At 31.1% G+C, this 12,713-nt stretch overlaps 1 protein-coding gene and 1 long non-coding RNA gene across 4 annotated transcripts in view; one reads left to right on the top strand and one right to left on the bottom strand.

The window, feature by feature from the left end:
* The window catches only part of LOC142330152 (uncharacterized), a 345,036-nt gene that overhangs the window by 32,799 nt on the left and 299,524 nt on the right, over positions 1–12,713 (top strand). Inside the window, exon 2 of the long non-coding RNA XR_012757703.1 lies at positions 179–234. This is a non-coding gene — a long non-coding RNA (uncharacterized LOC142330152). The remainder of the gene's footprint in view (positions 1–178; positions 235–12,713) is intronic.
* Positions 1–12,713, bottom strand: part of LOC142330151 (peroxidase-like) — a 310,626-nt gene that overhangs the window by 137,271 nt on the left and 160,642 nt on the right. The window lies entirely within an intron of this gene.

Raw genomic sequence — 12,713 nt, 5'->3', positions numbered from 1 at the left:
TCAAGTATTTAACACAGATGGTTACTAAAAAAATATAAGATTATAGAAAAATATTACAACTTTTCCTGATGTTGCTGTTTGTTATACCACACATTTGTTGTTTTGTATAATGATGTATATATATGTATTCAACTGGCTTTTCCAAGAACTCTAAACATTTTTTTCTTTTTTCCCGTAGGTGAAGGCAGAAGTTGAAGAATAAAAAAAATTAATAAGAAAAATTCTTGACGTAAGGTAAATTATTATATTGACTTTGTATAAGAAATTATTATTAATTAGTTTTTGCCTTTTATACTAACTTATATAAATCATACTTAAAAATTATAAAACAATCATTTTAATGGTTTAATGTAAAGGATAAGATCTTTAATATAGTTTAGTATTAGATATCAAAATAAATATTTGTAGACGTCCTGACGTAAGACTCAATTGTTAATAATTTTCAAGTATATAAGCATCATATGCCAGGCTTTCTAGGAAGATTGAAATGCCTTTTACACTGAGATCAATATTCTGATTCACTTTGTTTCACCGTAAGGGCTGGCTGTCCTATCCTACTAAAGTGCATTCGTGTGAGTGTGTGTCCGTCTCCCTTAGCTTAGCACCGGAATGTACCGATCACCAGCGGAAAATCCCGATTCGTTAGTACATGTCTCGTGGTGGTCAGGTGTATACTAGTTATATTATTATATATCGATATGTTGCATATATATATCAATTTATATGCCATATATGTATTAATAATATATTTTACTATTTATGTGATTGTTTTTCTTCATAAAATAATGAACTATAACCAAAATGTAGGCACCGGAATGTACCGATTACTAGCGGAAAATTCCGATTCGTTAGTATCAATTTCTAAAGTTAAATTTCTAATTTAACTTTCGTTATATCAATTTTCATAATTCCAAAAAAAAATATTTTTACACAAGAGGTAATCAATTTTGAATACCTAATAATCCCATTCCGAGAAGCCGCCTGCCCGGAGGGTCTAGCTGCGGTTGGAATACCTACGGCTCGCCTCGCACTCCATCCGCAGCTAGTATATATATATATATATATATATATATATATATATATACGTATATATTTATGTATATGCATGTATGACTACTTTCAGAGGAAAAAAGTGTTCCCTTTTCCTTTCTCGATACAGGACCGTAGAATGTTCCTTAGAAGGTCACCCTTTCTTGTACCTTCTATGCTTTAGTTACTTCACACCCATAAGATACAAGTTTAACTACTAAATAAACTATAAATTCTACGGAATTACTTCGGGATATTAATATAAGGTAAAATGTTCTATAAACGGGTGGCCGAACACGCTTTCCTTTCGTGTTAATGCTAGCGAAATATTTTCCCCTGATATTTGGTCCAAGAGTAAAATGAAGCCATTTTAAAATCGTTGGGACCCAAATTAAGAGCAAATTTCGTGATTTTATGCGTTTAATTTTTTTTCTGAATAGTCAAATAAAACAGGTTTAAGGTCTGTATCTCAAATAGTTCGTGTGAAAATTATCGGAAAGCCAAAAAAATGGAGTTGAAAAAAACGCTTTCTACTTCCTTGTATGAAATAAAGGAAGTATTGTAATCGCGAAAATTGTCTGTTTCCAGATTTCAACGGAAATTTTGATCATACCTGAATCCATTTTGACTAGTTTTGGGCGTGATGTCTGTACTTATGTACGTACGTATCTCGCTTAAGTCAAAAACGATTAGCCGTAGAACGTTGCAATTTTGGATTTAGGACTGTGGTAACATCTACTAGTGGACGTCTCCTTTTGATTGAAATTGACTAGACAAAAAGTGTTCAAAAAAGCCCAAAATTAAAAAAAAATTGATTTTAGACCGTTTCTTAACTGCGGTAATAATTCCTCATTGAGAGCTTTTCAATAATTTATCATAAGTGGTACTTATTTTTGTTGGTTCCAGAGTTATAGCCAAATAAAAGTTTAATTAATGACATTTTTCGATCATACAAGGGGAAGAAACATCGATTCGAATCCGACTTCATTTCATTTTTTGTTTGTTTTATTAAATGTATTGATTTATTAATAATTATTAACTTCCGATTGAAAAACAATCAGAAGTTATTAGGGAAATAACATTTTATGTACGTTTCATTTTAATTCAAAAATTTTTACAGAGGTTAAAAATTATCATTTAATCAATATATTTAAATAAAAAAAAAAGTTAAAAAAAATGTAAGTATATGAAATCGAATTCGGACAGATGTGTGCATGGTTACAGATCCGACACGTTCCCACTTATACCACGTAACTACTTGTTACGTGAAACGAGCGATGTGATACAAAATTAATATATAAACTAATATAAAATGCGGACACCACAAAATAATGTGATGCAATGTGGTGTCCACAACAATGAAATTACGTAACTGTCCACTTTATTAAAGAAGTGGAAGATCGTATCTCATTTTCAAATGAAATAAGTTTAAACGAAGAGCAGCAAAAAATGTGTTTATGTACTTTCATAGGCGTACAAGGAAGTCATATGGTGTCCACATCATATTTTTTAAATATGTCTTGAATTAACGTCGCTAAATTACCTATAAACAAATAACTATTTTTAATAAAATTTTTAAAGACTTTAATTCTGATAAAAATGATACGTATAAATTCAATTAAAAACACGCGTATTTTAAAAAATTTCGACGTTTATTTAAAACATATCAAAATATTCCAAAAAATTGTTGAGCCCCGCAATTTTTATTCGCTTTAAATATACTCTCTTCACTTTGTAAAGAAAAGTATACTGTATGATATTGATAAAAAATAATTTTGTAAAATTTTTTATTTTGCGCTGGGTAATCTTCTTTTTTTTTACTTACTTTAAAAAGTAGTTAAACGTTAAATAATGAATTTAATACAAGTAAGTGTTGAAAAATTTGTAGCAAATTTCATAGTATGAAAAAGAAATAATCTGATATCATATAAATCTACGAGTTTAACAGCGGAATTTAGTAACCGGTAAAAACATAATAAACTGTTATTAGAACCAGTTGCTGCCGATTTTCTTCAAATCCAGTAAAAAAGAGTTCAAATAACGCTGTCATATTATTTGGAATTTATATATCATCACAGCAAATATTATGAAAAGAAAAAAACTGTAAACAACGGTTCTTAATTAACCTGTGCATTGGTTCGTGTAATTCTATTTCCATTAGTTGCGTAAAACAGTGAAGTAAATTTTTTATCTTTTTCCGTTATCTTCAGTTATTATCGGATGGTTATAAAGTAATGAATGATATGTAAGAAAATTGGTTAGAAAATTATTTATATTTTTTACTAGCAGACCTGGAAATGCTTCGCTTTTGCTAGATTTGAGAATATAAATATATATAGATTAAATGAACACAATTGAAAGTTTGATAAAACATTAACAAAATGAACATTACGGAACTTCACAAAATTTAACTTTTCGCTTTATAAAAGTCAAAATGTAAATAAATGTAATTGTCAAAACAGCGCACTTCCTGTCGGATTTAATTCAAACTACTCTTTAAACACAGAAGTCGGTTCAAAATACCTCTAACTTTCTTTCTTCTGATCAGTTTGAGGATTTCAGTAGCTTTAAACCTTCTCCGGACAACGCAGACCATTTTGCAAAATCTGCGCGTAAATAGGTCCAGTAGTTTTTAGTCTATAGCGGACACACGTACGAACATTGCCTTTTATATATATAGAAGAAAGTGTACTTTTATATTTGTTTGTTTCATAAATATCTCGACACCGGCGCCACCTAGCGGGTATAGTATTTGCAAAAATTTCTCTTTTCACGTAAGTAATATATATTCTGAATATCAGCCAAATCGGTTCATAAATACAATTTTTCTAAGTATCTCAACCCCAGCGCCATCTAGCGGATTCATGTTTCGCAGAGGTATTACTTTCCATGCAAGTAACCCATATTCTGTATATGAGCCAATTCGGACAATAGATACAATTTTTCGAAATATCTCTACCTCAGCGCCACCTAGCGGTTTCAAACTAATTCAAAAAACTTCGCGGGCGTGCATGCAACAACTCACCAAAGTTTCATTGCAATCGGATGAATAGTATAGGAACGCATATGGGACAAACAAACCCAACAATCATTTTTGTATATGTAGAAGATAATATAATATAATTGTTACAAATTTGTATTTTTTTTTAATTTTGAACTCACGTCTTTTGGGTTTGTTGCAAATTGGTTTTTCATCGGTTCAGCGTTCTTCTTGAGCTAATATACCGTAAATAAAAACAAAAATAATTTAAAATAAATTTGAATAAGACTTAAAAAAGAAAACATTTCTAAGAAGTGATTTGGGATATATATATATATATATAAAAATGAATGTTTGTCTGTCTGTATGTCTCTTATGCCTTCCTAAACCGTTCATCTGATAGCGATTAAACTTTGGGGAATGGTTGGACGCATGCCAGGGAAGGTTTCTGAATTATTTTGGATCCGCTAGGTGGCGCTGGCGTCGACATATTTCGAAAAATTGTATTTATGGTCCGATTTGCCTCATATTCAAAATACATGTTACTTATATGGAAAGAATTATCTCTGAAAAAAACATGAACCCGCTAGGTGGCGCCGGTGTCGAGATATTTACGAAACAAACAAACAAATATACAAACAGACTTTTTTATTCTATATATATATATATATAGACATATATATATAAAAGGCATGTTCGTATGTGTGTCCGCTAAAGACCAAAAAAGTAATGGACCGATTTACGCGCGGGCAAAAGGAAAAAAAGGAGAAAATGGAAAACGGGGAAAAGGTGGAAGAGAAAAGGGGGAAACGGGAAAGGGTAAAAAGGAAACTCGGAGAGGGGCGAGGGAGGAGGGTGAAAGGGAGAAGTTGGAAAGGGAAAAGGGGAAGGAGAATAAGTAAAAGATAAAATTTGTGAAGTTCAGTTTTTATCAATTTTTCAATTTTATTCATTTAAACTCTCTCTCAATATGTGTTATATCTCTCTCTATCGAGAGAGAGAGAGAGAGAGAGAGGAGTATATATATATATATATATATATATATATATATATACACTTGTATATTTATGTTTATTTTGTGGATTTTTTTTAACTTCTGCAACTAAAGATAGGTTCGATTTTAAAGGATTTAGAATTTTTGTGCAGCTGAAAATTTTAATCTATCATTTGAAAAATTTAAATAATTTTTTTTTTTTTCACCTATGTGGGTAATAAGTTTTATAAACACAGTATCATGGAAGTAAAATATTTGATAATCGATATCACGAAATTAGGTATTTTTATTATTTCGTTTAGGAAGTGCTCTTTTTTGGGAACGAGTTTGTTTGATAATAAATCGTCTCTTGATTCCTGTTAAAAGGATAAATCTATATTACTTATATGATAACCAACCATTATTATATGTATACAAAATTGTCATTTTTTTTCTTTATCAGTGGAATTTATTTATTATATATTATACTTTGAAGGCTCTATAATAGTACGTATATTGATTATTTGCACGTGAGATAAAACCATTTTACGCAGATTTGTAGATATTTTATTGTAATTAAATTTGTTACATTTAAATAAATATTAACGACAAAAGTGGCAACCAAGAAAGGTATTATTATAAAGATTAATTCGTGTCATAAAACAATTGATAAATATTTTATATTTTCATTTGAATTTATGACCTACATATATTTATTGTTTTATTAATATAACATTTAATGAATGTGTAAATAATGAATATATATGTGTTATAATATATATATATATATATGTATGTATATAATAAATATATACTGTCGTAAAATAAATTATCGTATTATTTGCATCAGCTTGTTAAGAAATAAAGTATAATTTTACATAATATTATCTTTTTTAATGGAACAAAAAATGGGCTGGTCATATCAATATAATACTATTTACATTAATATTTTTCTCATTTGTTTTTTTGTTATTATTTTTCTTCTTTTTTTTAATAGAGTTTATTAGATTTTTATACAATTAATAATGTTAATAATACCTTTAGGTAGATTAATTTCTGAATATTTAAAAAAAAGTAATTTATTTAAATTTAATCAACGTAATTTCTGCATTAAGATGATATAGTCGCTGAATATGAATAAAAAATATGATATTGGAGATGCTTTACACACGCGTAATTACATAACGTTCTTTTTTTTATTTATTTTTCTTGTGTATATAAGTGCGTGATGTAATGCTTTTTAAAACCGGATAAAATTTATGAATATCTTGTGTATATGCAAACATACACACACATGTTACATACACTCGCATGCATTTACATATTTCTAAAGAATGGATAATCGTGCGTCATGCGTTTAGTATAAAACTCTTTTTCATATTTTTTCTTTCGTATTTTAATGAAAAGGAAAATGTTAATATAGTTTAAAGTAATAAAAGTAGATAGCGTGATGAAGTACGAGTATATACAATATAAAAGTAAGTATGTAAAGTAAACAAAAACCTTTTATATGTATGTGTGTTTAGTCGTGCGCTATATTGTCTAGTTCTCACCGTCTTGGATCTGTGTAGATAAAGATACGGGTATTCCCTAGTTTTATAATCTATTATACTTTATGAGCACAATCAACACTGAATATTGGTTAGTAATATTGGACGTTTAACAATAAATTGATGGTTTATCAAATATTTTAAAGATTGTTAAAATCGTTTGAGAGAAAGTGCTTCGATTATTATCTTAAAAATCACTTAAAATTATTTTGTATTAGATTATATTGTTTTAAAAAGAATTAAGAGACATGATTTTGTATGATAGGCACATCTGCCCCGGATTGGGCTTTTGTCTGGGCATCGGATATAAAAAAAAATCTCATGTGGACACCATATGAATTCCTTGTATGCCTATTAAATTACATATACGTATTTTTTTTTTTTAAATGAAAAGTACGTAAAATTTTATTTCATTACTTCTGGTATTTTATCATATTTATCTTTTATTGTTATTATTGAATGAATTATTATTTATCGTAATTTTTTTTACAATCGGAGGTTAATAATTATTAATAAATCAATATAATTAAATTAAAAAAAACAATGTTAAAAAAAAAGAGCAAGTCGGATTCGACCGATGTGCCTTCCCCCTTGTAAGATCTAAATATTTCATTAATTAAAATTTTATTTGGCTATAACTCTGGAACCAACGAAAATAAGTACAATTTATGATATATTGTTGAAAAGCTCTCAGTGAGGGCTTATTACTAAAAGTTCAAAAAGTATTAAAAGTTCAAAATCAAAATCTTTTTGATTTTGGGTTTTCTGGAAACTTTTGGTCCAGTCGATTGCAATCAAAAGGGATGGTGCACAATTAATGTTATAACAGTCCTTAATCCAAAATTTCAACATCCTACGGCTAATCGTTTTTGAGTTGTATACATACGTACGAGATATATACGTACGTACGTGCAGACGTCACGCCGAAACTAGCCAAAATAGATTTAGAGATGGTCAAAATGGATATTTCCGCTGAAATTCGAAAACCGAAATTTTTCGCGATTACAATAGTTCCTTTACTTCAGGCGAGGAAGTAAAAAGGAGTTGCTGATCAGATGTAAAGGCTGATCCAATTCCATTAAACTATAGAAAATAGTACATCAAATAGATCCCCGTCTTAAGACGGGATCTAATGAACTTCAAGGAAAAATTCACAGCAGGGAGTGATGAAGGATTAAAAAAGGATACAATGGGATGATCAATTCAAAAAAGGACCCCAATTCGAGACAAAAAACCATACCGAAAAGAGTACCGTATAAAAGTATCCAGAGAGTCTATAAACTGTGGGAGAATCTTTATCCCAGGATGAGAACGGCATATAATATGATAATGACTTTACATATACTGGTTTAAACAATAGGTTTTAATTCTCATTCAATAGAGATTCATTTAAGATGAGCGTTATTTAACGAAAACCTTACGTACAATTCAAAATCTTGTGTAACGTGGGTGAGTGAAAGCGTTTAATTGAGTTAAAAACTCAATGGCTGAACATTGAATTGAGAAATGGCTGAATTGAGTAAAACTCTTTGGCTGAACGTTAAAGAGTTCATAACGTTCGCTAATTGAGTTCATAACTGACGTTATGAACTGTTTAACGATGAAATACCCATTACACATTTTAAAAGTTCTGTTAACCGTACTGTATAACTTGTAAACCTATATTTTCTATACAATAGACCGACTTTTGGATACTAGTGTTAAAACACATCTAGAAGAAATTTTTTAATGATGTCTAATATACAGAAATGCAGTAGTAAAATATAGATTTGAATTTAAAGTTTGGCACAATTATTAAAATATTAATTTTAATGTTCTTCTGTTATCGGTAGTTTTTTACTGTGCAATATCTACACGTATGTTTGAACTTTTGCGTAATGTCCACGCGTATTCTGCTAACATCCTCCAAGGAATATGTAATAAACACTATAAAAGTTATACAGTTATTTGAAGAATTAGTGTTTTGAGGCGCATTTTAAAATTTCATAAAAAAATTTAATACAGTAATCAAGTAATTTTGGTTTAATTATGAAAGAGATTACTTCTGTACTCAACAGCTGACGTAGACAGCCAATCTAAGAATCGATTCGTTATACTACTGACACAGATGCTTGTGAAATAATTGAATTATTATTTTACGAAAATGTGTATTATTATTATTTCATGGCTTATGAAGCTAAGTCCGGTAGGGGGCGGGCACTCTCCATGGCGCAACCAGTGCGCTTAAGGAAATAACAATCTTAAGCGTTATCTCTTTCCTGAGGGTTAAATCACAACTCACACACACGCCAATAAACACACCTGCACATCTACAACACACAAGCGCAATAAAGCACACGAAAATAGAAAGGTAAAATGCATTTTTCAATCCGATCCTCTCCGAAGGACGTGGGCTGTACCATTAACCGCTACGTCTTAAATATCCTCTAATCTTAAGTTCCCTGGCACTTTCTTCAAATCTTATTCCTGATCCTGTGGGTCATTCCAAGAGCCGTGACAACTACGGGCACTATCTTTATCTTCAACGAGCTGATTCTGTTGACCTCAATCTTGAGATTTTAATATTTTAGTTTTTACACGGCAATTTTTTGTGTAATATTTGCATCGTTCGGCACAGACACGTCTAGCAATATTTCGCTCTTCACCGTCCTTCAGTACTATATCGGGTCTATTACCATTCCCCTGTCGATCGGTGTCTGCGGATACCCCGATATGAGATGATTACTTCTCGTATTTTCTTGTCTTCAGTGTCTGATCCTGCGCCTCTATAATCAGGGATTCGGTTTCAGCCTTCGGTTGTAATGACTCCGTAGCGGAAGACACCGACCATCTGACACTTGCGGTCGCTACGCCACCTCCTACGTACCTAACCTTTATAAGCTTTACCGGAGGTTATCTTCAAAACCTCGGCAAAAGCATCTCTAAACCTCTTGCCTCAGTCAGGATGCGACCGATGCGAACGCCACATGTGACATCCCATCGGTGTACTACTATCCCTCTCCCCAAAAAAACACACATCTTACGTTATACAAGACCGAGTAAACAAAATAAGGAAAGGAACTGAAACCACTACCTATCCGAAGGTAAAAGAAGTTAGTTCAACACGCAATTACAATAAAACAAACCAACAACAAAAACTTAGCGACTACAAAACAAACAAAAGAACAACGCGGAAATGCCCAGGCGGTACCCTAAATGTTCTTGGCAATCCTTTCTTTTGCCAAATAGTGTATGAAATTCTCAACTATTTTCCATGTTGAGTTGTGCTTTACGAAGTCATAATACCGTGCGAACCTTATGGATGTCTAGTGCCTCCATTTTGATGGCATACTTTCCATGAAGACTTTTCTCACGCCATTCCTTTTTTAACGCTTCCTGGGAAATTCTCATCATGTTAGTATCCATCAAGGCGTCTTCCATTGGCATCTCATCTTCATATTCCGGCGGTCGTAAATATTTTTGTGCAATTCTGAGGGCTTTCGATAGGACTCCTGCATATTTTGGTAATTATTATTTTGAGGTTTCTTACCGTAGTGGTTATTCAGATCATGTGACGGGAGTGTATTAAGTCACACGTTCTTCTATTGTAGGAACTTCTTGAGTATTGCAGTTTTTTTTAGAATTATGGCTTTCTGTATGTTGGGAGATATAATTTCTTTAGGTATCGGATCACTGTTATTGCTGTTAATGCATGCAGGTGATATTATAATCGGTACTATTGTTATTAAGTTTTGTTTCCTGCTTTCTTTTAGATTAATGGGGGAGTTTTCAATTTTCTGTTAATATTAAATTATTCTGGTTCGGCACAGCAATATCTATTATGTTCGAATGTTTTTTTGATCTCTTGATTAATATGATGTCTGGTCTATTGTATGTTTTGTCTGTGAGTATTGATCTGTCCCAGTATAGTTTTAGTTTGCGTTTTTATACGGTTTCAAGTATTTACTTGTAGTATGACATGTGTGTTGCTATATTCCCATATTTAACTGCAAATGCTTGGTGAATTGTTTTCGTTGCTGTGTTGTATCTTTCAGTGTAGTCTGTCACAACGAGTATTTTATCTCCTGTTGTATGTTCAATAGTTTCTTTGAATTGTAGGTATTTTCTACATGTTACGATTTCTATGTTCTCTTTCACGATGTATTTTCAGTCGTTTTTCATGGTTATTGTTTTACCTTGTATGGCTAGTGCAAATTCTTCATTTTCTGGGAAAAGTTGTCCTATTGTGCGCCATTCATATGGTAATGTTCGGCCTATGTTTGGGTGTTTCATTATGTTGTAGCGATTACCATGGAGTGCTTTTCCTGCCCGTGCTTCTTCCTTATGTTTTGCTGTAGTTGTATGGGTGTTATGTATGTCCTTTTGTTGTTGATTAAACGGTGTAAATTGCTTGTCTGCTTTGTAGAGTGATGTTTTTTTTTGTTTTTGAAATAAGCTCTTAGGTAATATTTTTAGGTCTTTCTTTTTCCTGTTTTTAGCCTCCGGGAATTACCGTTCAGGTATATTTTTTAGAGGATGAATGAGGATGATATATATGAGTGTAAATGAAGTGTAGTCATGTACAGTCTCAGTTCGACCATTTCCGAGATGCGTGTTTAATTGAAACCCAACCACCAAAGAACACCGATATCCATGATCTAGTATTCAAATCCGTATAAAGATTTGAATTGACTTTACTAGGACTTGAACTCTGGAACTCTCGACTTCCAAATCAGCTGATTTGGAAAGATGCGTTTAGCACTAGACCAACCCGGTGGTTAATATTTTTAGGTCTGTAAGTCTTCTTCTCCTTCTTTCCGGCTAATCGTAATTCTTTCAATGTACGAAATTGTATATAACTTACGACAGTTTGTTAGTTCAGTCCTCTTGAACCGGTTTCAATCTTCCAGGTCTTTGTTTAACCATTTAATTATATCAAACGAGTAGGTTAGATTTTAGATTGCGTATGTATTTATTACCTTGAGGATGTTTTTGAAGTTATTATTATTATTATTCTAATATGAAAAGGGTAAAAGGATTTTAGAAAATATTAATCTGAGATTTAACTGTTTTTTGTATTACCAGAAGAAGGAAGAATCAGCGGAGGCGTTTATGCTTTATGTTAATTTATCTATCTTTCTAATAAACCCCACGGAACAGAATCGTGTAGGATGTATACTCGTTTTTATAATTTTATTTCTTGTAGTTCGTTTCTCTAATGCAGTTACAAATAGTTTAAGCTTTAAAATCTAAGAGAGTTATGGATGATCTTATTTTTAAGCTAAATTTCATTGCATTAATAAGGCTTGTGATTTTTTTTTTTTTTTGAACTTGCAGCATATAAATACCTTTCAGTACAACTCAACTTTACCGTGTTGTAAAATACGCAGAAAAATTTAAATGCATTTCCTGTTTACCATTTTTTTCCTATGTTTAAATTGTCAAGAGAAAGTGATAATTAAATATAACCGCTCTTAAAATGGAAATAAAATAGTATTTGAAAAAATTCTTTAATTGATACTCAGTCGCTTTGTTTTTTTGTTTTTTTTTTGTACAGATACCTTCAAATTCATTGACTGCTTGTTTAAGAAACAATAATTCATAACATAAAATGAAAGGTTAAAAATTACACGTTATTTTTTTATTAAAGTCGGCTTAAGAAATACCGTTAATATCTGATCGTTTAGCGGACATGTCGCCCGGATATGTCTTAACGTAAACTAGCATTATTAGAGCAGATTACGTTTCCTTCATTCCTTTTACGCCCGTGGTGGTTTCAGGCAATACATTGTTGTTATGAAAGAATTTATACGTGTTTAAAATGTTCAACGAGAGAAAGAAAAAAAAGAGATACTATATTATTATCAGTAATTTACTACAAATTGACAACACATTATTATAAAATGACAAGTGCAATGATATTCAGTATTTAATATATTTGCGGCATTCGTCATTATGTATGACTTACGACGGAAATGCTATGCTATTTTCATAAATTTTATCCGTGTAATATGTTTAGAATTTAACGGATCATTAATTATATGATTTAATAAATCATTATAATTTATATGATGTAATATATACATACAAAGGTAAGTTTACTGTCTAAATTTGTGCATCTGTTTCTCACGTAAGTTATATTTCACATATTATAAGCCTTATATGATCTTAAAAAAAATTATAGCATACATTAAAATTATGA

The sequence above is a fragment of the Lycorma delicatula genome, chromosome 9 (genome assembly GCF_047948215.1).
Source record: "Lycorma delicatula isolate Av1 chromosome 9, ASM4794821v1, whole genome shotgun sequence".
Taxonomy (NCBI): Eukaryota; Metazoa; Arthropoda; class Insecta; order Hemiptera; family Fulgoridae; genus Lycorma; species Lycorma delicatula.
This window is presented reverse-complemented; position numbering and strand designations above follow the sequence as displayed.